Below are 16,010 nucleotides of genomic sequence, written 5' to 3' on the forward strand. Positions count from 1 at the left end.
TTTGTCTTTAGTAGTAACAGGAGAATTTCCTGCACTTGGGGTTACTAAGTAAACAAAGGCGCCTTTATAAAACCTGAAAGTGAGGATTCACTGGCTCTGAATTTTAGTGCTTGGTGAGTGACCTAATTTGAGGATGCTTTAGTTTTGAGATCCAGCAGGAAATAACTCTGGAATGTATACCCCTTATACAATATAATGTCTCTGTTTTGTGGGGGATTGTTTAAATTGCAACATTATTTGACAACAGTTTTACTATATGAAGTATGTTCTTAAATATAAGACCTGGCTAAAGCATGTCAATGATATATTCTCAATAATTATATATTAGTTATTTATAATTTTATTATTTTTAGTTTAGTTTTTAGTTTAGCAAGAGACTACCCAAAACCAAATCATCTGGGTTACCTCATGTATCTTTTTACTGGCCCAGTTAACCAGAAGACTTAGTCAACTTTTTTTTCCTTTTCATCTTCAGCCCACATTCAGAATGTCATTAAGCTCTCTCATTGTTTTCTTTTCTCCATTCTTACTACCTACTTAAAGCTTTTATGTCTCAACCATGCTGCCCACAAAGACCAATAAAAATGATGTAAATAATAGACACAGGTTCCCATGGCTGGCCTCTGGGACAAAATCTAATTCATAGGCTCAACATAATGCTATCAATTGGTAGAGTGTTTAGGTCATCTTGAAAGAGTCTAATCCAAGTCTGAGACAAAAATTGAAAGTCATTATACTGGGATATAATGTAGTACTAACTAGTCTAAAAAACTGCAATAGAAAACAATGTGATTTGAAAATTGCTTTACAGTCATAAAGAAAATATTTTGGCCATTCTGAGGGATGTTCCAAGCACTAATTTGTGTCTTACCCTTGCTGCATAACCCTTTCAGGTCAGCAGAAAGGTCAAAAAACTGGCCACCATTCAGAATGAACATGCTTTTGAGATCTGTGAAAAGGAGAATTCATATCTAATGTCTGTAACATTCTGGCCAAGATTCATTTGTTATTGATACCATATGATTGAAATGACATTCAATGGTGTAAGGGCAATACTTGCTGCCAAGACAAAAACAAAACAAAACAAAAACAACAACAACAAAACAAAAAACAAAAAAACCTTGCATGAAACTTTCTGGTTTTAGCCACTCATGTAACAAAGATGTAATTTTGGTTATTTTCATTTTTATTCCTCCAAGGGCCTTGTCATTCCTCCCTTCAATCTCCACCTATTTTATGCCCAAATGGTCAAGATAGAATTTTTTAGATGTTCAGAAACTATCTCCCTTAAGATTACAAGAATATGGGAAAAAACCATGTGGCCTCTAATGTATCATACAGTTAAAACCTTGCTTCTTTATTTTTTCTAAACTGTACCACCAGAATATAATTTTAAACTTCTAATGGTTGAGAAACTTGCCCATAGAATTTGTTTGCTGCTGATGCTGTGGGGTCTTCTCCTAACCCAGTTTACTCTACTTTAGAGATGGAAAATGCTTTTGTTTTTCCCCAGGAGATGGAAGAGTAAGTTGTATCCACTTACTAGGGATAAATGAAGTACTTAGAACCATCTAGTCCTCTAGTTGCAATGATTTACTGAATTCCATTAGTTTAAACAAGCAACTCTTGGCAGATGCACTTATGCCAGCAATTAGATTATTCCTTTATGCTAATGTTTTGTTGGTGAATTAGTAGTCAAATTGATCCTTACTTATTCAGATGGCTTTGTGTCCTTCTGAGGACCACAATTATCAGGTTGACTCACTTGATTTTTGTCACAAAAATCCTAAATCTTCATGTGTATCAATTCAATCACAAAATCAGAAGATGAGTTGGAAAATGAAAGGTGGTCCATAATTGGACCATTGAGCGGGGTGTATAGAATTCAGATGGGCCTCTCCTCTGATCAACGATTTTGCTGCAAAGGATGAGGAGACTTCTACATCTCAGGAGTATTTGGTAAGGATGGAAAACTATCAGATCACGTTTTATTACAATTTTGGGACTATTTCTAAAGAAATTCTTTAAAAAGAAATAATGTCCTTTATATAGATGAGATAAGGGAAGCAATTAATACATAACAGACTCATCTTGCTGGCATCCAAGGACATGAAATCTGGGCAGCATGCCAGACCCCTCCCTTTTCCATCAACATCTAATCAGTCACTTCATTCTGTCCCTATTGGCCACACTCATAACCGATGTACGTTGTGGAAATGTTAGAAAGTAGAGATAAGGCATATTCACTTATCTCACCATTCAGATGATTTTAAATGTCATATAGAGCCAAACATTTCTGTTCCAGTTACTATTACAAACCACCCTAACCTCAATGGCATATAATTTTATTAAAAATAACAATTGTATTCACATATTTTTTCAGTCAGTAATTTAGGCCAGACACAGGAAGACTGCTTATGTTTGGTATAGGACGTCTGGGGCATTAGCTGGGAAAACCCAAAGATTGCGGTAAGTTAACAGCTGAGTATGGAAATCATCTGGATACATTATCACACAAATGTCTGAGAGTTGATGTTGCTTATTGGCTGGGCTACAGGCCAAATTACTTATGCATGGCCTCTGCATGTGGACTAATTTGGGATTCCTCACAAAAACTGGGCTTTAAGAATAAGCATTGTAAGAAGGCAAGGCACAAGTTCAAGGCGTTCTTATTACCTAGCCTCAGACAGCATGTGTCATCACCTCTGTTATACTCTACTGACTGAGCTAGACACAAAGTTCTTCCCAGCTTGACTCTACAAGTATTTCTTGGGGGGTTCAGAATAAGAAGACAGAAAGCTTCTTCCTATTCACCTCTCATTCTCAGAGGATGTTTTATGGTATATACAAAGGAAAATTCAGGGATATTGCCCTATTTCCTAGGAAACAAAAAAGAGACCATCAAGAAGGAGACATTTGTATCTCACTATAGCAGTACATAAAGGTACCCTGGAGGAAGTGAGGCAAAATTACTCTCCCCAGACTCTGATTTGGAAAATGGCAGATAGAACATCAGGCAGAAGTGGCTCTGTTGCTATTGATTACAAAGCAACAAGTTTGAGAAGTCTAACCATGTGTTTATTAAGTGGGAGTTCAGCAGGCACTCTCACAGTCTTGTGGGTATTTGGAGAGCAAGTCTTGTGCAGAAGGCCTAAAAACCAGTGAGACAGCTCTTCAGATCCAGCTTACTGGAGATATCACTCAAATAAGATGCTCAGAAAATCCAGGGATATCAAAGGACCAGAGGCTTCTAAATCACTTCCTAAGGAATCATCAAGAACAACAGCAACAAAGCAGCCTCAATTCATTAATCCAGCAGCAGGGCTCAAGAACACCTGCTATCCCTGGGGTTCTTAGAGCTATGCAATCTCAGAATGTAAGTACAGGTGCTTAGGCCAACCAGGGAGATGTACATAATACCTATGTCAGGGTAAAAACTACATGTAAGAGTCTGTGATGTCCTTTAGTGGCCATACGATGAATAGGGCAATAGTTATCCTGGCAGAAACTCTGGACCAGTGAATGGCAGGTAGATTGGAAACAGTAAAGGTAAAAAGAGAAGGAAGAAAATTGCCCTTGTAATAGTCAGGCCATCTTGCTTTGCACAGTTCCAAATGGGCAGATTTCCATTACCAGTTTAGTTAAATGATGCCAGTCTCCCAATACCACAATTCAGATTCCAGTTACCACTCTGTGTAACTCATAAAGTAGAAACTTCTCTGTTATATTGTCAATACAAAAATCACTACATCATAACAAATGCACATTGTGACCATGACCAATCACATTATTTCTAGCAAAGTCAATCCATGACTGGCCACCACAAATTTATTATTAATATGTAAGAATAATTATTATATTCACACTGATAGCAAAGTATGCAGTTGTGCTGCCTCCTTGTCTTTCAGGGATAAATATATATAATGTTTGAAAAAAATAGATAACCAAAAAAGGAAATTGGCTAGGAGAGGAAATCAAAGAGACAATTGATAAAACTGCAAGTGAAATTCAAATTGAACATAAATGGAGATATGGAAGAACTCACTCTCGGTGGGAATGTTGACACTGTTCTGTTTGAAAGACTCCCAAATGTGCAACCAGAGAAACTCAGTAAAGGCAAACTTAATGACACAATGAGGATGAAGATGTCCCAGAAGAAAGCCCATTGGGAAAAACAAGAACTAACTACAAAAAATCTTGCATTGAAGAAACTCTTGGAGGTATTTCCTGAAGCCAAAAGCCAAATTTAGATTTAGTCAATCTAAATTTACATAATATGACAGCTCACCAAGGCTTAATGATGATGCTTGCTCCATGCGGTATGCAATACAATGAGAACAAGAGGACAAATACTGTTCACACTACTCAGTAAGATTTCTACACAGAAAAGGAAAAAAAAAAACTTTACTGCTAAATATTTCTAATGTTTTAAATTATAGTACACTGAAAACATAAATAAATTACAGTGTTCTAAGTAAATATTGTTTTTACTACCTTTAAATTCCCCTATATGTTTATAACCTACAGCAAAAAGAGTTTTTATTGTGTTGTCCAAAAAAAAGTCCCTTTGGAGAAGTGTCTGTTCATGTCTACTGCCCACTTTCTGACATGATTATCTGCCAGTTAGAATGGCCAAAATTAACAAGACGTAAACAAGAAGTGTTGGAGAGGATGTGGAAAAGGGAAGCCCTCTTACATTCTTGGTGGGAATGCAAGTTGGTGCAGCCACTCCAGAAAACAATGTGGAGATTCCTCAAAAAATTAAAACTAAAACTACCCGATGACCCACCAGTTGCACTACTGGGTATTTACCCCAAAGATACAGATGTAGTGAAAACAAGGGCCATATGTACCCCAATATTCATAGCAGCAATAGCTACAATTGCCAAACTGTGGAAAGATGCCCTTCAATGGACGAATGGATAAAGAAGATGTGGTCCATATATACAATGGAACATTACACCTCCATCAGAAAGGATGAACATCCAACTTTTGTATCAACATGGATGGGACTGGAGGAAATTATGCTGCGTGAAATAAGTCAAGCAGAGAGAGTCAATTATCATACGGTTTCACTTACTTGTGGAGCTTAAGGAATAACATTGAGGATGTTGGGAGAAGGAAAGGAAAAGTGAATTGAGGGAAATGGGAGACAGAGATGAAGCATGAGAGACTGTGGACTCTGAGAAACAAACTGAGGGTTTTGGAAGGGATAGGGCGATGGGGGATAGGTGAGCCTGGTGGTGGGTATTAAGGAGGGCACGTATTACATGGAGCACTGGGTGTGGTGCATAAACAATGACTCTTGGAACACTGAAAAAATAAAATTAAATTTAAAAAATTTAAAAAAAAGATCCCAGAATACTTATAATCCCCACCTCTCCTTTGATTATTAGGAAGGTTGCTTTGCCCAGTTTTTTTTCATGCAGTCATTTTTATGGTTGTTCATTACCATGCATAAGAGGGACCACTTGTATATCTGAGCCAGGATGGTGGCAGTGAGAAGAGAAACAAAATGGTAGACATGAAATGAAGTAAAATGACCATGATTGAGTGGTTGTGAAGAACAAGGTTGGAGACATGGTGGTTGTGCTTTGCAGGGAGCAAAAATAAGGACCAAGTTATTGGAAGAAGAAAATTTTGGTAAGAGAACCTTTGTGTGGAGACAGACTCCAGGAGAGATTTGGTTTAGAAAGAAGAGTTGTAACCTTCAGAAACAGTATGATTATTTAGGAAAGATTCAAATATGTGAACTATCAGCTGTGACAGTGCACCAAAATTTAACAATTTGTGATGTGGTTGGGAAGAACAGGCACTCAAACTATTGTTGATACAAATAAAGGAAATACTTTTCATTCTCATACCATTTCATGTACCCGTTACCATTTATTTCATGGGACAAATTTATTTTCTAAAGCCTCCCTTTAAAAAGGATTGGAAGAGTTTCTGCATTTTCTAAATCTGGCTGGCTTAGGCATGACTTTTTTAAGTCTAGTTATTCTCACTGAGGATTTGCCTTTTTGATGACAAGTGTCACTTTTCTGTATCTTAAGGAGATGTTATTTCAGAATTGAGGCCAACAAAGGCAGTTAGAGGAGGAATGCGTGTCAGGGTGTTCTAGGGGTCAGAAAAAAAGAAGAATTTGTTCTAGGGGAGGTGCTATGAGCAAGAGGATCCAGCCAGCTGACAGAGAAGACTGCCCAGCAAGAGGGAACTGGAACTGATAGATTCATGCCCTTCCAGAGGTCTAACTAGGAAAGCTATTGTTCTGTAGTGTGGAGAACAGACGTCATTTGCCATAGATGGTTGACATAATTTATTAAGTTGAATCAAGTACAGAAGAGAGAATGTCTTTATGATAGGCCAGATTCCATGAGTGGGAATTCCTTGGAGTCAAATAGGGAGGGAATACGCCCCAGTGTTAAAGATTTTCCAGAGACTGCTTCCATTCCACTTTTCACCCCTCCCAAAATCACTCGCCAAAGAAATTCTTTGCTGGACACTGAAGTGGCCACAGCTGTGGTCATAAGAAAACATCAGGATATAAAATGAATCATGCTCTCTTTCAGTTAACTTTTTTTTTTTTTGGAGTATGCAGGCAGGGTAAAGGACAGGTGTTATTAAGATAATAAACATCATTGAAGTGTTTGGAAGTGCTGCCCAGTTTCCATGAACAAAAGCTTTCCAATGAACCATAATTATTTGTAAGGTCAATGAACTAAAATTTTCCCTGTATAAGTATTAAGAAAAAGGTCATTAATGCTTTAGGGGACTGTAATGAGTCTGGAAGAAGTTGACTGGATCCTCCCCTCTCCCCTTGTACAGTTCTCTATCAGATCACCCTGTGATCCTCCTCAACCTCCAACCTCCTAGATGGCTTGAGTTAAGCCAGTGACTGACTCCCTGACCAGCCATGCAGGGCCTACAGTTACTCTCTGCCCAAACTAGCAGAGTCTTCCATGATTTACATAGTCTCATCCTTACATAAGGATCACCACCACCACCCTAAAAAAAAAAAAAAAAAACCAAGGTCAGTCCTCTGTGCTCATTGTGAGAAAGAGGAGGTAAGTATGGTCTTTTATTTTATAGGTGTTGAAAAAAATCTGCTGGTGTCCCAAAGCACCTAAGAAAGCAGATATGGAGAGAAGGTCCTTCAATCATAACAGAATTTCAGTTATACGCCCCCAAAAAGAGAGAGAGGATAGGCCCACAGACGCTGGTTATTTGGACCCCCCAATCTTGTCCCTGAAGTTGGGGTTGTCTTCTAATTCTAAAGGGCTAATTTTGAGGAGCCTTTTGTCATAGAGGACACCTCTCAAGAACATGATCTTAAACTTCAATGTTTTGAACTTATGTTATATCCAGGGTGTGTGTGTGTGTAATATTTTCTTACTTAGATCCCACCAACTTATAAAGTAGGTGCTATTTTCATTGAACAAATGTTGATAAATGAGACTTGCTGATTTTCTCAAAGCCACCAATTTAAGCTTGCCTGACTGCCAACACTTCTAGGCAATGAGGATTTAGGTTCCTTCAGGAAAACTCCCTATCTTTAGCTCCACTTCTAGTTGCTGATCCCAGTTGCTGTTCTTTGAACCTTTCCTCGTAAGATCCTAAAAATCTGCTTCTGAGCATATCCTGCACTTTTCACCCACAACAACTCTATGTCCCATTTCAGCCCATTTAAGATAGGAAGTCATAGACATCCTTTCAGGAAAAGAAATGCAAATACTTCTTTTCAATTGATTTGTAGATAGTTCCATGAACATAATCCATGTTTTAAAGTTACATATTTCAAATTAGATCCAGTGCTCAGACAGTACTCTCCATCAATTTGTCTTTGTTCTCAATAACAGTATATATAACCTAATATTAAGTAACTGTGCTACCCTTTTAAGAATTTACTTTCATGTATGAATACAAATAATAGACAAATCTATTGAGAAGTTTTCTTATATAAGAAATTCATTATGAAGGAATTTAATGATAAAAGAAACTCATCAATGAGTTTATTCATGAAGTAAGAGTGATATAATCCAAATGCATATTGTTAAGTTAAATATTATTTCTGCCACAGGAGAAACACTCACCCCACCCATTCCCTGATTTTAAGCTGTAGATTTGGCTTCCACAACTGCCCTTGGCTCTGCAGTCTTCAGCTCACCACCCTTAGGGTTCCAAACACACACCCTACCTCACAACCCCATGCAGAGTTACCGCCTCTGCACGCACACAGCTGAGGTCCATGGGGTGTTTTAGGAACCAGGATCTAATTCTCACTTCTTGTTCTGAGAACTGAGATTTATGATCCCAATAAAGATTTCAACAGAAAGATGAGGGTAAATTGCTCAGAGGAACTTAATTTAAAATGTTGCCCTGAAATTCCCTACTCACCATCCCATCTATCATGGGTCAAAATTAAAGCACATAAAAGCCAATAATACAAGGTCTAACAGGGTGAAAATATTTTGGAATTAGTAACAATATCTTCCTAACAATGTATTATCTCTGAAATTCCTTTTTGGAACGATGATCTTGATTTGAAATTTTAAAAGATAGTGGCCAAAGCTGTTAATAAAACAAGTACTGAGTGAATTAGGATGCTCTGAAAGCAGACATCAAGGAACTCAACTTCTAAGAGATACTTATAACCCTTTTAACAAGCAAACTTTAAAATATTTCTGATGTAAGAGCTGTCTGGTTAGTCCCCGATGGAGCCCCCCTCGGTCTTTCACTATAACACCTACCTCTTCAGACCTGGACTGGGATGTGTGGCCCTGAAAAAATCAAGGATGGCAGCCAACCTGGTAATCAAGACCCAGGGAAGATTTAAACCATTAGACCCCCCAAACTCAACTAGAAACACAATAGGTGGTACAGGCCTAGAAACAAAGTAAATCTTGAGTCCTGAAAAAAGGGGAAAGATATTTTGTCTTGTTCCTGATTTCCACAGAAAATGGAACTGCTCTTCGTCTGTTGCATGGACAGTACTTTCTGAAACAAATACTTTTCCAGAATATGATGTCTCCAGGCTCTTTCTGATTCCCCACTCACCTCTCATAAATCATAAGCACCTGTTTTGTAGTTTGTATGTCTTGCTTTCTACTCCTCCCTACAGTTTTAGAAGGCTGGTTATGGAAGTTATATTACTTATTCATGAACCAGAAAATTTAAAAAAAATCACCAGAGATACTCAACATCAACAATTTGTCATACCGTACCATCGGTATGTATTTTCACATAGCCCTTTAGTGGCCTTGGGTTGCCCATCAGTTCCAGCCCCTTCATAGAAGATGATTTCACACTCTCTTTTTCCCCCAAATCTTTGCATTCCCTCTCTGCTTTCTACTCTCAGATGAAAACTTTTGAGTCAGAATGGATTTTTGTCCAAAATGCATCAGGCACAGGCATCCTTCCCATGTAGTTTGACTTCCATCTGCTCCTAGGACCCTCCATTTTGCAGTGGATCCCATTCCCCTCTCCTCCTCAAGGACTTTCCTCCTGTAATTATTTCCTCTCCTGTCTCATCACTTCTTCCCTTATTTAGTGGCTCATTGCCAAGAGAAAATATATGCTACATCACCATTTTAGAAAAGCCTTGACTTGATCCCATACCTATCTAGGCTCGGGTTGGGTTTGAAGCTTTTCCACTCACAGAGGTGTTTTCCAGAGTTATCAATGCTCAGTGTTTGTTCTTACTCTCTTCTCTTTTTCTTTCTACAGCACAAATCAACCTGACCAAAAATCACACCCAAGTTACTAAATCCAGTGATCACTGTTCAGGCCAAAAATAACTTGACCTCGCAGCAGATTTTGAGACTGCTGATCACTCTGTTCATCTCCATACAAATTCTTTACTTGGCTTTCATGAAACCACTAACATACTTGCTTGGTTTTCAGTCTACTTCATTAGCTTTTGACCTTGCTGAACCCTCATGTTCCCAACCAGGACTTGCCACATGATTTTCAGGGTGCAATACAAAAGGAAATGCTGAGTCCTTGTTTAAATATTATTAAGAATTGGGTGCCTGGGTGGCTCAGTTGGTTAAGAGGCTGCCCATGATCCCCAGAGTCCCAGGATTGAATTTCATATTGGGCTTCCAGCTCCACGTGGAGTCTGCTTCTCCTTCTGACCTTCTCCCCTCTCATGCACTCTCTCATTCTCTCTCTCTCAAACAAATTAATAAAATATGTTTTAATTATTAAGAATTTCAAGACAGTGAGAGCAGAGCATTAAACCAAACACAGGGCCCTTTTAAGCGTAATGTCTTGTGTGACTACACAGGTTGTGTGCCCATGAAGCTGACCACATTTCCATCCTCACAACGTTTCAGTGCCCATGGCTCAGGGCTCATCTATTTATACTTGTTCCCTAAAATATCTTATCCCATCCAGTTGGCTTTAGATGGCAGATACAGTATCAAATCCCATTTTATCTTCTTCCCTAATGAGTCCATTCAACTACCAATTCAAATACTATTTGATATACTAAATGCACCCCAACACGTCCAAAATAGAACTCTCACTTCTGACCCAAATCCTTCCCATAGTCTTCCTCATTTCAATAAATATCAACTCCAGTTTTCTAGTTGTTCAAGCCAAAATCATAGGCATCCTTAACTTCACAATTTCTCTCCAATCTACCAACAAATCCTATAAGCTCCACCTTTAATAAATTTTCCAAATCTGACCCATCAGGCCCTCCAACCACTTGTAACCATGGTGCAACTCTCCATCATGATTCATCTATTCCAGGAGTGACTTAGGTCTCTGGATCTTCATCTCTGTCTTTGACAGTCTATTTCCCACATAGATATCTGTCATCTTTTTAAAATTCAAATCATAGTTTATCACTCCCAAATAGCAAATTTGAAAGTTTTGAAATGCTTCTCATCTCACCCATATTTTTTAAAAGATTTTATCCATTTATTTTATCCATTATCAGAGAGAGTAAAGAGATGAGCAGAGTGAGAGGGACAAGCAGACTCTCAACTAAGTGCAGAGTCTGACATGCAGCTCAATCTTACAACCCTGAGATCATGACCAGAGTTGAAATCAAGAGTCAGATGCTCAACCAACTAAGCTATCCAGGTGCCCCCCAACCATACTTATTTTAAGTCTCTAAAATAGCCCAAGAGGTTCTGTGCATCTTTCTTCAAACTTGTCACCTGTCACTACCCCCTCAGTCACTTCATACAACTACACAAGATTTCTTATTGTTCCTCAAACTTTCTTTCACACTTACAGCTTCCTCAGTCTGGAATACTCATCACTCAATTATTTGAATGACTTCCTCTCTCAATTCAGTGAGACTTCAACTTAAATGGCACCTCTGTAGAAAGCCTTCTACTCTGAACATAAACCTTGTATGTGTTGGGCACCTGGATGGCTCAGTTGGTTAAGCAACTGCCTTCAGCTCAGGTCATGATCTCAGAGTCCTGGAATCAAGTCCCACATCAGGCTCCCAGCTCCATGGGGAGTCTGTTTCTCCCTCTGACCTTCTCAGCTCTCATGCTCTCTCTCACTCTCTCCTCTCTCAAATGAGTAAGTAAAATCTTTAAAAAAAGAAGAAGAAGAAGAAGAAGAAGAAGAAGAAGAAAGAAAGAAAGAAAGAAAGAAAGAAAGAAAGAAACCTTGTACGTCTCCTTAGATGTCATCTCCTTTGTTCTTGAGATGTCACCTATCTCCTAGACTATGCCACACCATTTCCAAATTTGTTGAGCCCCTAGAGCTGATGGTAATCTGTAAATGTCCCCATCAGTTCCTCATCTCTACTCACTTTTATATTTAGATGAAGTGCCACACTACAGGACATGGGCTCTATTTTCTTGCCCAGCCATATTGGAACTCAATGATACATCCCTAAAGAGCAGGGGAGTTAGCTTTTCATGACCAGTGAAAAAGAGTGGCAGAAGTATCCAGATATGAGAAGATCTAGAAACAAGGGTGTGTGAAAACTAATTAGTACACCCTCTATCCTCTTACTGTTTATCCTTTTTTTTGCAGTCTGATATTTATTATATATATGTACATATGGATATATGTATGCCCTTTAATGGCAAAAATTCCCTCTTTTATATTGATAGTGATATCACCAGCAAGTGACCAGGGAGCTGGTAGGAGGAAGAAAATTTCAAAGGAAGAAGACTGGCCCAGCTAGATTCCTTTACCTGGCACATAAGCTGGGCTACTTATGTATTTAGGGAAGTAAAAAAACTTGGTGATTTTCAGAGAACAAAAGTTAGTCCTTATTATATAAATACATTGAAAATAGCAATTCCCTATGACCCTGCAATTGCACTCCTGGGTATTTACCCCAAAGATACAGATGTTGTGAAAAGAAGGGCCATCTGTACCCCAGTGTTTATAGCAGCAATGGCCACGGTCGCCAAACTGTGGAAAGAACCAAGATGCCCTCCAACGGACGAATGGATAAGGAAGATGTGGTCCATATACACTATGGAGTATTATGCCTCCATCAGAAAGGACGAATACCCAACTTTTGTAGCAACATGGACGGGACTGGAGGAGATTATGCTAAGTGAAATAAGTCAAGCAGAGAGAGTCAATTATCATATGGTCTCACTTATTTGTGGAGCATAACAAATAGCATGGAGGACAAGGGGTGTTAGAGAGGAGAATGGAGTTGGGAGAAATTGGAAAAGGAGGTGAACCATGAGAGACTATGGACTCCAAAAAACAATCTGAGGGGTTTGAAGTGGCGGCGGGGTGGGAGGTTGGGGTACAGGGTGGTGGGTATTATGGAGGGCACGGATTGCATGGAGCACTGGGTGTGGTGAAAAAATAATGAATACTGTTTTTCTGAAAATAAATAAATTAATTTATTTTAAAAAAAAGGAATAAAATAGCAATTCAAGAGATGCTAAAGTGGTTTCCCCATTTTTTGTCAACTACAAACTACTCATTCCTGAAAATGAAACTCAAATGAGCCATTGAGCAAATTACTACTAAAACAAGCTGACATCACCGTCAGTGCTAAGTTATGTTGATAGTATGTACCTTTGATATAATGTTGTGAGAATGGCAGTTTAATGCGGTCTTCCCAAAATTTCAAACCCCCAGTCTAACTAAGAAGAAGACATTAGACAACCCCAATTTTAGGGACATTCTATGAAACAACTGGCCAGTACTCCTGAAAACTTTCAAGGACTAGGAAACTCTGAGAAACTGCCTTGAGGCACATAAGGAGACAGGATGACTAAATGTAATGTGGTATCCTAGATGGAATCTAGAACAGAAGAAAAATATTAGCTAAAAACTACAGAAATATGACTGGAATATGGGTTTTAGTAATAATGTATCAGTAATAGCTCACTATGTGTAACAAATGTTCCATAGCAACGTAAGATATTAACAAAAGAGGAAACTGGAGGTTCATTATATGAGGACTCTGATCTTTTTTTGCCACGTTTATGTAAATATAAAATCATTCTAAAAGATATAAAACAAAGCATGAGGGCTCCAGGGTGGCTCAATCGTTAAGTGGCTGCCTTTGGCTCAGGTCATGATCCAGGGTCTTGGGACTGAAGCCTGCATCAGGCTCCCTGCTCAACAGGAAGCATGCTTCTCCCTCTCCCACTGCTCTCCCACTTGTGTTACCTCTCTCTTTGTCTCTCTTATCAAATAAATAAATAAATAAATAAATAAAATCTTTTTTAAAAATAAAACAAAGCATGAGGCTATGGAACAAGATAATGGGTGTCGGAAACTTTGACTAAACCTTTTTAATTAAGAAGTAACAAGTGAGGGGCACCTGGGTGGCGCAGTGGGTTAAGCCCCTGCTTTCGGCTCAGGTCATGATCTCAGGGTCCTGGGATCGAGCCCTGTTTCAGGCTCTCTGCTCAGCAGGAAGCCTGTTCCCCCATTTCTCTCTGCCTGCCTCTCTGCCTACTTGTGATCTCTGTCTGTCAAATAAATAAATAAATAAATAAATAAGTAAAATCTTTTAAAAAAAAAGAAGAAGAAGATGAAGTAACAAGTGGAAAGTGAGATTTATTAAAATGATACTAGAGTGTTCCAAGGACTCCAATGGCAGAAAAGGGGCTGGAACTCGGGAATTTGTAACAGACCCCTTAAAAACCTTAAAGCCTCTATCTCCCATCCATTCCCTGAAATATTAAGGAAGAAAATTTATGTATAAGACCAGATTAATCTCCAGGACAGTAGTGTTTTTTTTCTAAAAACTAAATCTGGATTTATACTTTTCTTTTCTAAGAAAATGGAGATAGTAGTAGAGTGACTCTAAGAACAGAAAAATCAATCTTAGAGTTTCTCCCAAAATTCTGTATTAAAGAATAAAGATAGAAAACATGAGAGAAAAATGAATGAATGCATACATATATATATACATACATACATACATACATACATACATAAATCAAGTTGGTGGAAATGCATGGGCTTCCAAGTGAGTAACATTAATTCTTTACATGTTTTATAGGAACTTTAATAACATACACGTGCAAAGCTATATGTTTATAATTACTATTTTTTACTTATTACATAAAATTATGTTTATTTCAGAAAGTTTAGAAAATAGTTATCAAAAACGTGAATCAAAACAGAAACAAACACTGTAAACATTTTTTATATAATGTTTCTGAATCTTCTAGCCAGAAAAATTAGACAAGAAAAAATAAATAAATAAAAGGCATCCTAATCATAAAGGAAGAACTAAAATTGTCTCTGTTTGCAGATGACATGATCTTATATATATAAAATCTTAGATTTGACCAAAACAACTGTTAGAACTAATAAACAAATTTAGTAAAGTTGTAGGATTCAAAATCAATGCATATAAATCAGATGCATTTCTATACACTATCAGTGAAATATCTCATTAAGAAATAAGAAAGCAATCTCATTCACAATATTATCAAAAAAATAAAATACTTAGGAATAAATTTAACCAAGGAGATGAAAGATCTGTATACTAAAAACTATAAGACTTAGTAGAAGAAATTGAAGAAGACACAAACAAATGGGAAGATATACCAACTTCATGGATCAGAAGAATTAATATTGTAAATATACACAAACTATTCGAAGACATCTAGACTCAATGCAATTCTTACCAAATTCCCAGTGTCGTTTTTCCACAGAAAAAGGAAAAAAACAACCTTGAAATGTTTATGGAACTCCAAATCATCTTGAGAAGGAAGAACCAAGCTGAAAGCATCACAATTTTAGATTTTAAACTGTATTATAAAGCATATTATTTTGGCATTAGAGTAATCAAAACTGTTTGGTATGGATATAGAAACAGACACATAGATTGATGGAACAGAATAGATAACCCAGAAATAAACCCATACATGTATGGCCAATTGAATTACAGCCAAGAGGTCATGAATATACCATAGGGAAAGGATAGCCTCTTCAATAAAGTGTTGAAAAAACTGGATATTCACATGCAGGAAAATGAAATTGGTTATCTTATACCACTCACAAAAAAATAACTTCAAATGAAGTTAATGAATTTGAAAACTATATAGTTCCTAGAAGAAAACAAGGAAAAACTCTGACATTGGTCTTGGCAATGATTTTTGTATATGACATTAACTGCACAGCAACAAAGCAAAAATAGAAAGTAGGACTATATCAAATTAAAACGTTCTGTACAACAAGGAAGCCAATAACAAAACAGAAAGACAACTTATAGAACAGGAGAAAATACTTGCAAACCATGTATCTGACAAGATTTTAATATCCAAAATATATAAGGAATTCATACAACTCAGCAGTATAAGAATAATAATAATAATCCAATTAAAAATTAAAAGTGAGCAAGAGTTCTGAATAGATCACTTTCCAAAGAAGACATACAAATTGCCAACAAGTACATAGAAAGATGCTCAACGTAACTCATCATCAGGTAAATGTAAATCAAAACTATAATGATGTATCATCTCACATCTTTAGAATGGCAATTTATCAAAAAGACAAGAGATAACAAATGTAGTGAAGACAAACTAGGGAACCCTTTTGCA

Source organism: Mustela lutreola, chromosome 4 (genome assembly GCF_030435805.1).
Source record: "Mustela lutreola isolate mMusLut2 chromosome 4, mMusLut2.pri, whole genome shotgun sequence".
Lineage (NCBI taxonomy): Eukaryota > Metazoa > Chordata > Mammalia > Carnivora > Mustelidae > Mustela > Mustela lutreola.